The following is a 16,875-nucleotide window of genomic DNA, read 5'->3' as shown; positions in this document are numbered from 1 at the left end:
AAAAAAAAAAAAAAAAAAAAAAAAGGATTCAGCTGAAGGTATTATACTACCTAATTTTAAGCTACATTTCCAAGTGATAATAGTTAAAAATCACATAATATTGAAATAAACATGAATACACTGGCCAATGGAAAAGAATAAAGAGCTCAGAAATAAAACTATGCATCTACAGTCCCCTGGTCTACGATAAAGGGCCCAAGAGTACACAATGAGCAAAATGACAATTTCTTCAATGCATGATTCAAGGAAAACTGAATATTCATAGAAAAGGAATAAAATTGGATCCATATCTCATACCACATAAATTTATTCAAAATATTTTAAAAACTTAAGCTTTAAATACATAAGATCATTAAGACTTAAGATTAAAGACATAAGGTCTGCAACCATGAAACTACTAGAAAGAAACAGATATCATGTATCTGGGCAAGGGATTTTGAAATCTGATTCTCAAAATTCAGGCAGAAGAAGCAAAAATAGACAAGATTCTGTTGAAAAAAGTTCTATGTAAGAAAAAATTTAACAGTTTAAAGAAATTTGCAGGGCAGGCATTTGATAAGGAATTAATATGCAAAATATATGAGGGACTCATATTAAATAATTTTGTCACTCAGTCCTTGCCAAATTAAAAAAAAAGACATTTAACAATTATTTTTGACCCACTTATAAAATGAAAATAAATCTAACCTTACTTTGAGAGTCAGTTTCCTTCATTTGTAACATGAATTTAAGAGTGTATGAAACCCTGACAAATAGAAAGGTAGCCTGAAAGTGGAAAGAGAATTGAACTAATTTTATAGCCCTATTTCAGTTACAAAGCTCTGTCTTCTGTTGCACACTCACTGCACAAGAGTGTGTACTGTGCTATTCATGAGGGCACATGTAGTTTTAAGTGTCCAGGGACAGATTATTACCCTGGGATTTCATAAGCTTGAGTGGACTTGAAGTAGAAGTAACCTAATACACATCACATTCAACACATAAAACTATCATTTGATACAAATGTAAAATTAATGGCAAATAATAATTATTTGTTTTATTTCTATAGCTTTCTTAAGGGAAGAAGCCATGTCTGCATTGTGACTGCACCTTCCACACTAAGTGTCACGTCTGCTTACAAAGCAGTAATGCCCATTATTTAGTAATGAATTTCATTACTGTCTGGGAAAAGAGATAAAAAGGGCTGCACGACATAATGTACAGAGAGGAGATTGTTTCAAGGGTCAGTTTTTCATCATGATTTAACTGTACAATTTTTTTTCCAGTGAGATTGTTAATTAGCAAGAACTTTTCCAGGTAGGAAAACAAATGTCATCTTTTTCTGACTGAACTGGCTAAAATCATGAGAAGAATAAATAAATTTTTCATGTTAGCATCTCTGTTTTTAAAACTTATTAATATAATTGTGTAGCTGTTACAGAGAACAAGAAAAAAATCTGAAGTAAAAAATTGAAAAATTTTCACCAAGCAGTGACTTTGTCTCAAAGCCCATGTTGAGATCATTTCTCATGCCTGTATTAGTAAGATGTATATGTGCTTTATATTTTTGGCCCCTGGCATCTTCCTACCCCACCCTTGCCACCAGCTTTGGAACCAGCCTGATCTTGCTCTACATAAATCATCCTCATTAAGTGATAGATTATGCTGATGAGTTCAGCTTGAACTAGATTTACAGAGTGGCAGAAAGTTGCAATTCTTGATTTATTCCAGTCCCATGTATCATTTTCTAGGAGCAGTTTTATGATGCGGTAACTGGACAGTAGTTCACTACTCCGATAGCCCCAGGAAGTTCAACTCCACTATAGTAGAGGACATTCAAAAAGCGTAACCTTTTTATTAAAAGCTTACCTTGAAAATCAGCACATTTATTTTATTATTTTTTTAAATCCAAGAAGTACTTCAATGCTTGTTTTTTTTTTTTTTCTCTCTCTCTCTCTTTTGTATCCCCTCTTGTTGAAGCTTGGACACTGACTCACCAAAGGTGATTAGGGTGGCATCAAGCCCTGCTGGGCTAAGTTCTGTACATCACTGATTACCACCCTGATGACTTTTTTATTCAGGCCCGGAAGTCAGATTTGCCTCTTTGTAAAGAAACTACAGGACTGACAGCACACAATGAATCACGCCTAGCAACACGCTGACAAGCTGGCAAGAGCCAGGCTGTACAGTGACAAATACAGCTGACAGCAAGTGTACACAGCTGCTTGGTAGGATTTATGGGAAAGGCATACAAACAAGGAGGAGATATGTTCTTTGGTTTTTTAAGAGAGTTTAGAGGCTCTTTTCTTTCTATTCAAATAGCACCAACATAAGGAATACATATTAGCCCTCAAGATTTATTTATTACAAGCACAGCTAGATTACAAATGGTCTGCACAGATTAGCATTTTGATTATCAAACTGCTGTTCCAAATATCTGATGAACAGATATTAGAATAGTTCTTAAACATACTGATTAAACACACATTGATGCAGCTATTTTTAACACTTGCTTATATTCAGCTGTAAATCAGTTTTGTACCCTTCCTTAAAGCTTCAAGTGAAAAGTAAATTTTAAAAAATGTGCATAAAACCACCAGTCTTTTCTCAGGAAGATCATGATCTGAACCATCATTTTTTTAAATTCAATGCTGGAGAGTTAATAGATTTTTTTCAAAAAGGTCATGTTTCAAATGACCAAATTACATTACCCAGTAGCTTATACAATAATCAAATTTATCATTTCACCTCCAGTTCATCATTTCTCACATTTGCCTCATTCTATAATATAAAATTCAATTTTCAACACTATCTAAAGATCATAATTTTCTCACTTCCAGAACAAATTCCACATTTTAAAACTTGTGTGTTCTAATTACAACAATGACCACAAAAAAAATCACAAGAATAAAACTAAATCTGGTAAATACATGATGGGAAAATCTCCTCATCTGTGCAGAGGCTTCTGAATCAAAATAATCCTTGTGGCATGGATAACTTTTTTCAAAGAGAAATATGCTGCAATTTTCAGAGGCTAAGACTGAAAAAAAGTTTAGAAACTTTCGTGCTAAGTTACTTCACATTGTCACCTTTATTTTGCCTGTTTAAATGGTTTATAATAAGGACATTATTTTCTTTTGTGTCTACATTATCCTGAAAGGTGTCAGAGTGAAGAGCCTATATTTTATCAAGTAACAAATTTTCTGATGTAGTCAAGGGTGGCAAGGGAAAAAATTTAATACAGGACACATAATTTATAGGATTATTTTACAATATTCACCCAAAGAGTCAAATGCAAAAGAGTGCAGGAAACCTGTCCATTCACTAGAGACCTAGAGAGTCCACCTGAGGTCCTGGATCCATGGCAGTGTCCACCATAAGTCCAGCTGGAGCCCTAGAGCCAAAGACAATGTCTCATGTAAGTCTGTTCCAAGGATCTGCAAATTCTGTATCAGTAGAATAAACAATCTGTGCAAGCAGGCTGAAGGATCTGAACTGCAGCCAGACAGCAATGCTTATTGTAAGAACCAGAGCTCCTGCGAAGAGAGCTGTAACCATCCAAAGAAACCATGAGGACCTGAACTCCTCTGGTGATGAGAACAGCTGAGTTCATAACAGGAATGTCAGTGTATCAAGCTTCTCCAAGACATTGAAAAGTTCAGCCTCTTCCCCTCTAGTTCTCCTTTTATCCTGCTGGCAACAGTCCCCAAGAAGGCCCTTCACACCTAGCACCATGCTGATTCAGTTCAGCTGTGTGTTACAAGCTATTAGTTAATCTGTCACATTTTCATTCATGCTTTATCAAAGCAAATGAATTAGGTGACAGTCAGATGGACCTAGAAGTTTATCCCTACTATGAAAAAGCGAAACCTGCATCTCTCTCTGCCTAGTTTCGATGGAACTTTTCCACCATCAGTATTCTTGTGAAATAGAAATCTCTAGGAAACACAACTTAGCTCTGAATATTCCAAGTTATCCACAGTAGAACCAAAGTGCTTGTCTAATTCTCCTCATCATTAAACCTCATAACATTGAAACAGAATTGTAAGACTAATACTCAGAAACCAGAATACCATGTAAATAAGTCGTTTCAACTTTGAGTGATACTAAGCACTTAAGACTGAACCAGAATTACTTACATCCTGTTCTTTCCTTGCAAGGTGGAAAAGGAGCCAACAAAGTGTTCATTATCAGGAAATAAACAGATGAGAGTTACCTTATTCTTTTTTATCAATGTTGAATTTTCTAGTCTATTTTCCATCAATGGTTTAGACAAATATGTGGTTGATATTAAATGTAATGATGAACTACACACATTGATGCAGCTATTTTTAACATTTGCTTATATTCACTGAAAATAGTTTTGTACCTTTCCTTAAAGCTTCAGGTGGAAAGTAAAAAAGTCAATGGTTTATACAAATATCTGGTTTACACTTTCACTTTTGCTTATGTTTAAGTTTATTTACAATATTTATGTATGATCACTGTGTTCACAAAATATTTGGGAAAAGCGGTATTGTCTTAAGAAAAGTTTCAGTATCATACCAACAAGTATATCCCTAATGGCTCTCTCTGTATTGTTCAATTTTAGAATTAGAGAAATTTTGGGGAAAAATACAGAGTAGAGGCCATTTATTTAAAACCTTTCATTTTCCTTCTCTCTGTTTGGCACACAGTTCTAGCATCCAATTCATTCTGCTTTTATTGAGTGAATTTCAAAGTAATATTTTATCAAATGTCATGTATTTACATAATTAACATAATTATACATGAGTGCATAATTAGTGTAAATATATGTAATTACATTATTATAGCATGGAATAATCTTGTAAAAAGCTTTTTCTAACTTTCCATGCCAAAATATGCATTGTGTAAGCCTATTAGATAAGTTTTGGTGTTCAATATCTTGCTCCTCTTAATTAACATAACCTAATAGCAAATCTTAATACAAGTATTTTACATATAATGTTGTCTTTATTTCGAAACAGTTGTTCCATAATTTATTTTGCAAAACTACAAAAACTCTGATAAAAATTATTTTTTGCTTGTTATTTGATTAGGTTAATATAGAGAAAAAGTAATACTTGCATTCAAATGGCAAACAGCTTTATTTGCAAGTTTTTTATGAGAAAAATGAATAAAACTGAACTCTGTGACTCGGGAAATCATGAAATGCAAGTGCTGAATGCCACTGTCACCATGCTGGTGTTTCTGCAGGACTTGAGTAATCCATTCCAGGAATTTAAAATTCCAGATCAAGCATAAAAAATTGATAGCAAATACAGAAACTTACACCTAAAACAACATAATCTTTTCTTTTATCAGTATCTTTAAACACTTCTAAGTATTCCTAAAAATCATTTCATTGTTTTTCTCATGCCCCAAAATATGTTCACATCAAATATGTCTCTCTGAAGCTGGAATTTAAATTTAGGTGCTTTTTAATGAAGAAAAGTTGGAGTCCCTCACACACACTATGCTTGAAGATATTATATACAAAGATATATGTCAATGAATAGAGTTGAATGTTCTGTGGAGAATTCTCTAATGATGAGGATATCATTTACACTAACGTAGGTGGCACAGTAGAGGTCAGTCAAACTGGTCTTTCAACCAAGAGATGTAGCAAGTGCAAAATATTAGAGGTTGCTGCGAAAGCAACTGAGAATACTGTTTTGCAGTAGATCTTTTGCTTTAGTAGATGATGTAAACTCTAAAAAGTGGCATAATGTATAGTACAGTATGTTGTACTGTAGTGTAGTATAGTAGATACATGAAAAGTAACCTCATTTATTATCATAATAAAATATTATGTACTAACCATTATTGTACACACTATACTTTAAATGACTGGCCGGATATTACATACATTCACTGAACACAGATGAGTGAGAAACAATGTTTTCCCACAATGTTGCAATGACTGCAGTGTCCTCAGGTCATAAGATCTTTTGAACTTCATTATAATGTCAAAGGACTACCAATGTGTATGTAATCCATTATGGAAAACAACATCATCACAAGATGATGTAACTGTAGCTATCTCTGCTATGTCTCCTTATATGTCTTCATTTGGTATTAACAACTGGCACATAAAACCACAAGGTCACACTGTAGAGATATTTATCTTCCTTTGTTATCTTGAAAGCTATCATTGAAATAACAATAAAAAGGAAAGCTATCATTAAGATAAGTATGAACTAAAAAGCATAAAATATTCTTTTACTTTTTATCCATGTTGAATCATGTTTAGAGTACATAATTACATTCATTGCGGAGAGTTGGTACAGGTACATCATATATTTTAGTTCATTTTATGTCCCCTTTCTTCTCCCATTTCTCCATTTCTTGATCTCCTCCCCATTCATAAAAGAGATGATCCTAGAAGAGGCCTAAATGTTCATCCATAGATGAATGAATTAAGAAAATCAAGAATATATAGGATGGCATAGTACTCTACTACAAAAGAGGATAAATTTGACTCAGTTATGGGAAAATAAATGTTCCAAGAAACAATAATGTTGTAAGATACAAATTAGACACATGAGGGGGGGTCAAGGAGATGGTTCAGTAGAATAAGCACTTGCCTGGCAGCACAAGTGCCTGAGTTCAATCCCTGGTTCTGCCAAAAAACCCAAAACCAAACCAAAACAACAACATAAAAACCCAAATTAGTCACATGGACTTAAATATGACATGACTTATTTCATATAAAAATATATTTTGTCTGAAAAATCATAAGGTATAATACTGAGGGGCCAGGAAGATAGCTCAGCAGACTAAAGTGCCTGCTTAGGCAAGCTTATGCAAGCACAGGGACTACAGTTCGAACCCAGCAGCACATGCTATGCCAGCCCTGCCCCGAGAACAGACTGAGATGACCACAGTCCCAGTGTAGTGATACACACCTATAATCCTAGCACTGGGGAAGCTGAAAGTAGGAAAAGCACCACAAGTCAGAGCTCTGTAGTAAGACCGTGCAACAACCAAATACATTAAAAATGTATAATACTGAGAGGAGAAGGTTAAATTGTAAATGACTAATAAAGAGTTATTAAAAATTTGGGGGTGATGGAAATTGTACATGGTAACTAACAAATTCAAAGCTACTTTGTTCTGAAAAGCACTTAGGAAGTAGTGGCAATGCCACCTGAAAAGGTAAGACAAATGACTAAAAATAACAACAATAATATCATAAGGGGACACTTTACATCTCCCCTTATCAAACCTTTTTGTTAAGTAACTATTTCCAAACTAAGTAGGAGATCAGAGATGTAATGAACTTTGTAGAAACGAAAGTAGAAAGTTCTAACTTTGGAACATCTGGGGGCTGGAGAGATGGCTCAGTGGTCTAAAGCATCTACTTGGAACAAGCTTGGCAAAACACAGGGACTGCGGTTCGATCCCCCAGCACCACATGCCAGCCAGCCGCGCCCCCTGGTGGGCTGAGCTGGACACACACACACGCGCGCGCGCGCACACACACACACACACACACAATAAATAAATGTAAAAAAAAAAAGAAAAAAAAAAAAAAAAAAGGAGCATCTGCCACAGAGGAAATTAAGGCGAAAGTACTGATAAACAATAACAAAATCAACAGAAATCAATGTATGATGTATAAACAGTAAGTCATGCAATAACTAATTCTCTTTATCATAGAGTTCCATGATACTTAGGGGACAGCTGGGTCTTTCACAGGGAAATACAAATAATCAGAAAAGAGATTTAAAAAAGGTGCCATTCGTTGTTTGTTTGTTTGTTTGTTTTTCCCATAATTTTATTGAGAAACAAATAGCAATGAAACAGTTTCAAACCAAGTTGGTAGGAGCATTTCAATAATTAACACATTTCATACATTCTTCCTAGTGGCTAATTGCTGTACTAGATGCAAACCTGATATCCATTTACAAACACTATTAGAACAAATCCTTCTATTCATTAAGAGAATAAAATTATATATCTATTCTAACCAATTTGAATACACAGATACAAAATGGATATTCATCTGTATACCCTTTTTTCTTTAGTTCCGTTATTTGAATATTATAGGTGTGTTAACTCAGCAAAATATTCCAAAAGAGTCCAGTAGTCCATAATAGTATTGGGTCTTCCACTTCACTGACAGTCTCAGAAATTGTTGACCTGAGTCCCCTACAGCTCAACATAACAGTATGGTTTTACTTCTTATATTTCGCTTTTATACTTTTCTGCTTGATGGTTAAGACCAAGATAAAGCAAGAAGTATGCAAAAAGAGTTGTAGCTTTTTGGTCTGATAAAGTCAGTGAAATCCCCTCAGGATTTTTTTTTTTGTCAGAACTGGGGATTGAACTCAGGCCCTTGAGCTTGTCAGGCAAGCACTTATTCTACTGAGCCATCTCCCCAGCCCCTCCCTCAGGATTTATCCTGAGATCACGTACCTCAGATTGTTGATCCTTTGTCAGTGTCAGCCATGTGGATGAGTCAAGGCCTTTGCTTGGCCAATGTGCTCTCTGTGAAAGCCTGAAAGAGTGTTTTCTCTCCATGTGACTCTCCTTAGGCACACTCTACATCATTGATCACTTTCCTCTTTGGACCCATAATCTCCTTGATCAGAAATATTGGGACACTACTGAGTTACATGACATTACAGTACAAGTTCTCATGTGTCCTGAGTCTTAATTGACCTTGGAAGGTTAGGGCCAAAATGTTGGCTTTCCTTTTGGCCCTCCTTTTTCTCTAAATTTATTCTGCAAACTTAGGTTGTTAACCCTCCAGAGGAGAAGTTTGTTGTTATTATCATACAACCTAGGCTCTTAAGCTTAACCTCACTATCTGTCTGAATATCAAACATCTTAGGCATAACATGGAAGAGGAATTTTTCATCAAGTATTGGTATGTTGAACTTTAAGTCCCTAAAGAACATGATGAAAAAACATTTAAAAATTAGAATATATTTTAAAAATAGGCATAAAGAATTATATAATTCTTATGTTTACATGTAAGTTCAAATATCTAACCATATTCAACCATGAAGCAGAACAGACCCACATTCCTTTTCCTATCTCCTGCCTTCATTCACCACCACCACCTTCTTATAGAACAATCATCTACCCAAGAGACAGCACAGCAGCAACTGGCATATCATGACTAGCAGCCTGTATTCAGAACACCAGAATGACATGCACTCCAAGCATAAACCTACTATTACAGATTACCATCCTCAGTGCAGTTGCTTAGTTCACATGTATGAGAATATATAGTTAGCCAAGGTGAGAATCTTTCCAATTAACTGCTAGATCAAAAATATTCTGGAGATTCTCAGGATCATTGCCTTACCCACCTTCTACATATAACTGTATGGTTTGTCACTGTCATGTTTCCTAGCTCTTCTCCTTTCTCTCTCTTAGTTAGTTAGTCCTCGAGTTCTTGCTTTCTTTTTACTTGTATTATACATTTCTATTTGTATTTATTCTCTTTGAGTTCTTATAGTAGGGAAAATATATGATATTTACACATGTGTGTCTGGTTTATTTCACTTATGAGTATATGTTCAAGTGGCATCCACTTCAATATAAAGGCTTTGAGTTTATCATTCTTTATAGCTAAGTAATAATCCATTGTGTAAAAACACCACATCTTCTTCAACCATTCCTCGGGTGATGGGTATCTTGGTTGTTTGCAAGATTTGGTTATCACAAATTGTGCTGCTATAAACATAGGCGCACGTATATCCCTATGATATGATGTTTTCAGATCCTAAGGGAAAATTCCCAGTAGAGGAATAGCTGGTTTAAATAGAATTTCCAGTCCAAGTTTTTTAAGGAGTCTCCACACTCATTTCCATAATGGTTGCAGTCTACATTCCACCAGCAGTGGAGAAGGGTTCATTTTTCCCCACAGACTCTTCAACATTTGTTGTTGGTTGATTTATTTATGATAGCCATTTTTTCTTCGGTGAGATGATCTTGCAATGTTGTTTTGATTTGCATTTCAAGGATGGCTAGTGATGTGGAGCATTTTTTTCATATATTTATTCACTTCTTTAATTTCATCCTCTGAGAAGTGTGTGTTCATCTCGGATGCCCATTTCTGCACTGCATCTTTAAATTTTGGGGCCCTAGTGGTTTTTAGTTCTTTATAAATTCTAGAGAGCAGAACTTTTTTTGAGTACTTAATTGTCATGAATTTTTCCAAATTTGTGGGTTGTATTTTCACTTTGTTGGTAATTTCTTTTGAAGTGCAAAAACTTCTCAGTATGAGCAGGACCCAGTTGTTAATTATTTCAAGTGTTTCCCAAGTGATTTGATTTCTGTTCATGAACTCTTTGCCGGGTTACCCCTATGTCTTCAAGAGTTCCTCTTACTTTATCTTCCAGGAGATTTAGTGTCTCTGTTTTAATGTTTAGATCTTTAATCCCCTTTGACTTTAGCTGAGTGCATGGTGATAGACTTGGGTCAAGCTTTAGTTTTCAGCACGTAGAGAGCCATTTTTTCCAGCACCATTTGTTAAAGAGGCTATCTTTCTTCCAGTGAGTGTGTTTGACACCTTTCTCAAAGTTAAAGTGGCTGAGTGTGTTCATAGGGGCTTCAGGGTCTTCTAATCTATTCCATTGATTCTCAGGTCTATTTTGTTGCCAGTACCATGTTGATTTTATAACAGTAGCCTTGTAGTATAATTTCAAGTCTGGAATTGTAATGCCTCCAGACTTGTCTTTATTGCCCAGGATTGTCTTTGTTATTCTAGGTCTTTTTGGTTCCAAATAAGTTTTAGGAATTACTTCTCTAGCTCTGTGAGGTATGTTGGTGGTAGTCTGATAGGGATTGCATTAAATCTGTACAGCAGTTTTGGGAGTATGGCCATCTTCACAATATTGGTTTTTCATATCCAGGAGCATGGAATATCTTTTCATTTTATGAAATCCTCTATGATTACTTTTTGAAGAGTTCTGTAATTTTCCTTGAAAAGATCTTTGACAACCTTAGTTAGATTAATTGCAAGGTAATTCATTTTCCTCAGTGCTACTGTAAAAGGTATTTCTATAATTTCCCTCTCTGTGTGTTTGTTATCTGTGTAGAGGAATGCTATTGACTTTTGAGTATTGACGTTATAACCTGCTATGATACTGAACTTCTGTATTAATTCTAGTAGCTTCTTGGTGAAGTTTTTTGGTTCTTCCAAGTAAAATATCATGTCTTCTGCAAATAATGATAATTTAACTTCTTCTTTACCTATTCTTGTTCCTTTTATTTCTTTCTCTTGTCTAATGGCTGTAGCTAATGATTCCAGAACTATATTGAGTAAGAGTGGTGACAGAGGGCATCCTTGTCTTGTACCAGATCTAAGCGCTAAAGATTTCATTTTTTCCCCATTTAGAATTATGTTAGCTGTTGAGTTTTCATAAATGGCTTTTACCAGATTGAAGGAGAGGCCAACTATTCCAATTTTCTCTAGGACTTGGAACATGAATGAGTGTTGGACTTTGTCAAAAACCTTTTCTGCATCAATGGAGATTATCATGTGGTTTGTAGTTTTTGCTCAATTGATATAGTGTATTATATTTATAGATTTGCAAATATTGAACCATCCTTGCATCCCTGGGATGAATCCTACCTGGTCATGGTGTATCATCTTCTTAATGATTTGCTGTATTCTCTTTGCCAGGATTGTATTGAGAATTTTTGCATCTATGTTCATGAGGGAAATTGGCCTGTAATTCTCTTTCTTAGTTGTGTCTTTCCTCGGTTATGGTATCATTATAATACTTGGCTCCAGGAATGATTTTGGGAGGATTGCTTCCTTTTCAATTTCATGTAAGAGTTTGAGGGGTATAGGGACTACATCTTCTGTAAATTTCTTGTAGAATTCAACCGTGAATCCACTCAGACCTGGATTTTTCCTTGTCGTGGGTTTTTTTTTTTTTTTTTACATCTCATATTTCATTGGATATTATTGGGCTATTGAGAGTGGTTATATCTTTTTGATTCAGTTATTGTAATTTGTAACTTTGTAGGAATCTGTCCATTTCGTCTGTGTCTTCTATTCTGTGAGAGTAAAGATTCTCAAAATAGCTATTGATGAACTTCTGAATTTCCACCGGGTCTGTGGTAATTACAGCCTTTTCATTTTTATTGCTTATATTTGAATTTTTTTCTTTCCTCTTCTTGATGAGGTTAACTAGGGGCTTATTGATTTTATTTAATCTTTCAAAGAATCAGCCTTTTGCTTTTTTAAGTCTTTGAATTGTTTTCTTCATCTCTATTGAATAAATTTCTGTTCTAATCTTTATGATTTCCTCCCAGCTTTGGGCTCATGGTTTAGTTTGCTCTTCCTTTTCTAGTTGTTGATGGTGCAGCATTAGGGTATTTATTTGTTCCCGTTCTGTTTTCCTAATGTGTGAGTTCACAGCTATGAATTTCCCTCTGTGAACTGTCTTCATTGTATATCATAAATTATGATAAGTTGTGCTTGACTTTTCATTGTATTGTAGATGTTGTTGAATTTCTTGTTTAATTTCATCTGTGACCCAATTGTTGCTAAGTAGGGTGTCATTTAATTTCCATGTATTTAGGGAATTTTTCTTGTTTCTTTTGTTATTCATTTCCAGTTTCATTGCACTGTGGTCAGATAATATGCATGGGATAATTTCTGTTTTCTTGCATATACTTAAGCATGACTTATGGAACAGTATGTCGTCAATTTTAAAAAATGATCCATGTGCAGCTAAGAAAAATGTGTATTCAGCTGTGTTTGGTTGTAACACTTTGTCTTCCAAACAAACAGCTTGAACAAGTCCATTTGTTTCAAGCTCTGGTTCAGTTCTGTTATTTCTTTGCTATCTTTTTGTCTCCTTGACCTATCTTTTTGAGATAAGGGAGTGTTAAGGACTCCTGTTAAGATTGTGGTATTGGATATTAGATTTTTCATGTCCATTAAGATTTGTTTTATATAGTTTGGTGCTCCCTTGTTTGGTGCACACATATTTATGAGTGTTACCTTTTCCTCTTGAATTTTTCCCCTAACCAGTATATAGCGACCTTCTTTATTTTACTTGATCATTGTAGTTTTGAAGTTGAGACTGTCTGAGAATAGGATTGCTACCCCTGCTTTTTTCTGAGGTGCTGGGGCATGTAGTATTGTGTTTCATCCTTTGACTTTCAGCCTATGAATGTCTTCATGAGTTAAGTGTGTTTCTTGTATACAGCATATTGTTGGATTTTGTTTCCTAATCCACTGTGCCAGTCTATTTCTCTTAATTGGTGAATTGAATCCATTTACATTGATAGTTATAATTGAGATGTATTGACTTACGATTGACACGTTAGTTATCTGTTGTCGTTTACTCCTTTTTCTCCTGTGTTTAATTGCTTGCCTCATTTAGGTGTTGCTTCTAATCTCATTCATGGAGTTCTGATCATTTTGGTCTCTCTCTAGAACATCTTTCTGGAGCCTGTGTAGGGTTGGCTTTGCCATCATGAAATTCTTTAGCTGTTTTTTTGTCATGGAAGTATTTCACTTCTCCATCAAACTTGAAAGAGAGTTTTGCAGGGTATAGTATTCTGTGCTGGAATTTGTTTTCATAGAGAACTTGAAGTACTCTGCTCCATGCTCTTCTTGCCTTCATGGTTTGTGAAGAGAAGTTGGCTGTAATTCTGATGGGTTTTCCTTTGAACGTGATCTGCTTCTTTTCTCTAGAGACTTTCAGCATATTATTCTTGTGTTGATTTTCTGGGAACTGGAAATTTACTTGGCATTCTGTATGCTTTGATTACTGAATGTCAGATTGTTTCCTCGTATTTTGAAAGCTTTCTGCTATTACTTGTGCTCATATTTTATTAATGTCATTTGTTTTGACTCATTCTTTCTCATTGATGCTTATTATTCTCACATTATTCATCTTTGCATCATCTTGCAGGTGATGGATTATCCTTTCCTGTATCCTCATTGTTTTTAAGAGATCCTTTCTTATCTTTTCACTAGCTGCACCAGCATCTTCAAGATCTGAAACTCTGTCTTCACTTTCCCTTAAACAGTTTTGCAAGCTTGTGATTGAGATTTTAAATTCCTATATATCTCTTTGACTCTGCTTCATGCAATCTATCTCTTTCCTTTATTGCTCATTCAAGGAATCCATCATTTTTCTTATCTCCTCTATTTTTTTTATCAATGTCTTCTTAGAAGCATTCGTTAATTCTTTTACTGCAGTGTTTTCTTCAGATTGGTTTTACTCCCTATGTTTCTGTAGTTCATTCTTTAATTCAGATGATATGAGTTCTGAGAATTCTTTTCTAATTTCAGAAAATTCCGCTCTGAGTTCCACTATGACTTTGTGCTGTTGCTTATTTACTATCAATGCTATTAATTCATACATTTGAACTGAGCTAGTGTCCTCTGCACTTATTCTGGGTGGGCGTTGGGTTTCCTCCATATGTTTCTGCATTTGGTCCTTTACTGCTGATGTTATTAATTCAGGGATTTCTTTTTTCATTTCCAACCTGAGTTCCTCTATACCTTTCTGCAGCTCTTTCTTTATTTCAGAAGCTGTTGATTCATTGATTTCAGGGGTGTGATTCCCACTTTCTTCTGTGTTAATGTCCTCAGCACTTGTGATGGGTGGACTTGGATTTGAAGATTATATTTTATTCCTCCTCATTGGCATTTTGTGTAGCACTGTCTTCTGCCCTTCATTATAGATCTTTGTTGCAGTTAAAACTTCAGCACCTGCTGAGTTCACGTGCAGACCTACAAAGTTTGGATCTATCCTGCTGTGGCTGGCTTGGTTCTGGTTGCTATGCTCAGCTCCCACCTGTAGGTGCCCTTGGGAGTGAACCTGTTGTGCCCCTCTGGCAAGATGTTCTGCTCCTAGACTAGCTGGTTGGTTCTGTCCCCTACTCTCTCTGCAGGGATTGCAGCTGCAGGTTTTCACCTCAGGCCTGTTGCCAGGCCTGAGCTGAGTCTGGAAGGGACAAGGTGGAGTAGCAGGGAGAGGCATCTCTCCCATACTCTCACCGGGCCTGGGCTAGGACTGGATCTGGGGGTCCCCAGAACAAGACAGAAATTCTCACGCAGTGGTCGGGCTGGGGTGGGTAGTGCTGCGGAGTGGTGGGGCGGCTCCAAGGGGGTGGAAGAGGGTCTCACCCACACTGCGCCTGTGCTCGGACCTTCAGTGTAGCTGGTCATTCATTTTTGAAGCTAGTAGTTAATTGGTAGGGAAGATTGCTCAGAAGAATAAGTGCTTGCCTGGGTTCAATCCCCAGTTCCTCAAAAAAGAAAATTAAACTTTAAATTGGTAGGATTCTCACCCTCACTACGTATATATGCTGATACCTGTGAACTAAGCAACTGCACTGAAGATGGTAAATTGTAATAGTAGATTTATGCTTGGAGTGCATGTCATTCCAGTCTTCTGAATATGTGCTGCTTGTCATTACACTACGTTTGCTGCCATGCTGTCTGTCAAGTAGATGTGTGTTTAAAAAGGAAGGGGGTAGTGAATGAAGGCAGAAGACGGGAAAAGGGGTGTTATGGGGCTTTCCTGCTACAATGCTATATGTGGTTAGATTTCTAAACTTCTGTATAAAAGTATATAATTATTTATTCTTATTTTTTATACATATTTTAATTTTTTTCTTAAGATTCTGTAGAGACTTAAAGTTTAACATATCAATACTTGATGGAAAATACCTGTTCCATGTTATGCCTAAGATGTTTGACATTCACATGGATTGTGAGGTTAAGCTCAAAAGCCTGTATTGTAGGGTAATAACAATAAGCTTCTCTTCTGGAGGGAAAACAACCTAAGTTTGCAGACCAAAAATCAGAGAAAAAGAAGGGCTGCAAGAACAACCAACATTTTGGCTTTAACCTTTCAAGGTCAGTGAAGATTCAGGACATAGGAGAACCTGTACTGTAACATCCTCTGACTCAGTTGTGTCCCAAATGTTCTGATCAAGGAGATTATAGGGCCACAGAGGAAGGTGATCGATGATGTAGAGTGAGCCTAAGGAGAGTCACATGGAGAGAAAACACTCTCTCAGTCTTTCACAGAAAGCAAATTGGTCAAGCAATGGCCGTGACTCATCCACATGGCTGACACTGACAAGGGATCTGTGAAGTGCGGTACAGGGATACAGGATAAATCCTAAACATACTTGACTGACCTTATCAAATGCAAAAGTTACATTTCTTGTTATACGAGTCTTGCTTTATCTTGGTCTTACCCATCCAGCAGAAGAGTATAAAAATGAAGTATGAAAAGTAAAGCCATATCAATATGCTGAGCTGTAAAGTGCTCAAGTCAACAACTTCTGACATTTCCAGTCTCTTAGAAAACCCACTACTATTATGGACTACTGGACTATTTTGGAATATTTTGCTGAATTCGCACACCTATTATATTTAAATGACAAAACTAAACAAAAAAAGGGATACAAATGAACGACCATTTTGTATCTGTATATTCAAAATAGGATAGATATACATTCTCTTAATTCATTGAATAGAAATATTTGTTCTAATAGTGATTGTGAACAGGATATCATGTCTGCGTCTTGTACAATGAATAACCACTAAGACAACAATATGCAAGTATTCATTATTGGAACTGTCCTACTAATGGTATTTGAAACTATATCATTGCTATTTGTTTCTCAATAAAATTATGGAAAACAAATAGAACTTATTTGCATCAAATAAGCTATAACAAGTGAAAAAAAAGTTGCCATTCATGTGATCCTTTAATTTGTAATAGTAGTTTCATGTTTGGAGTGCCTGTCATTCTGGTATTCTGAATATAGGCTTCTTGTCATGACATGTCAGTTGCTGCTATGATGTCTCTCGGGTAGGTGGATGTTCAAGAAAAAGGGGGTGGTGAATGAAAGCAAGAGACAGGCAAAGGAATATTGTGGGACTGTCCT

Source organism: Octodon degus, unplaced genomic scaffold (genome assembly GCF_000260255.1).
Source record: "Octodon degus isolate 3935 unplaced genomic scaffold, OctDeg1.0 scaffold00095, whole genome shotgun sequence".
In the NCBI taxonomy this organism is placed as follows: domain Eukaryota; kingdom Metazoa; phylum Chordata; class Mammalia; order Rodentia; family Octodontidae; genus Octodon; species Octodon degus.
The sequence above is the reverse complement of the archived record's forward strand: the minus strand, read 5'-3'. Positions refer to the sequence as shown.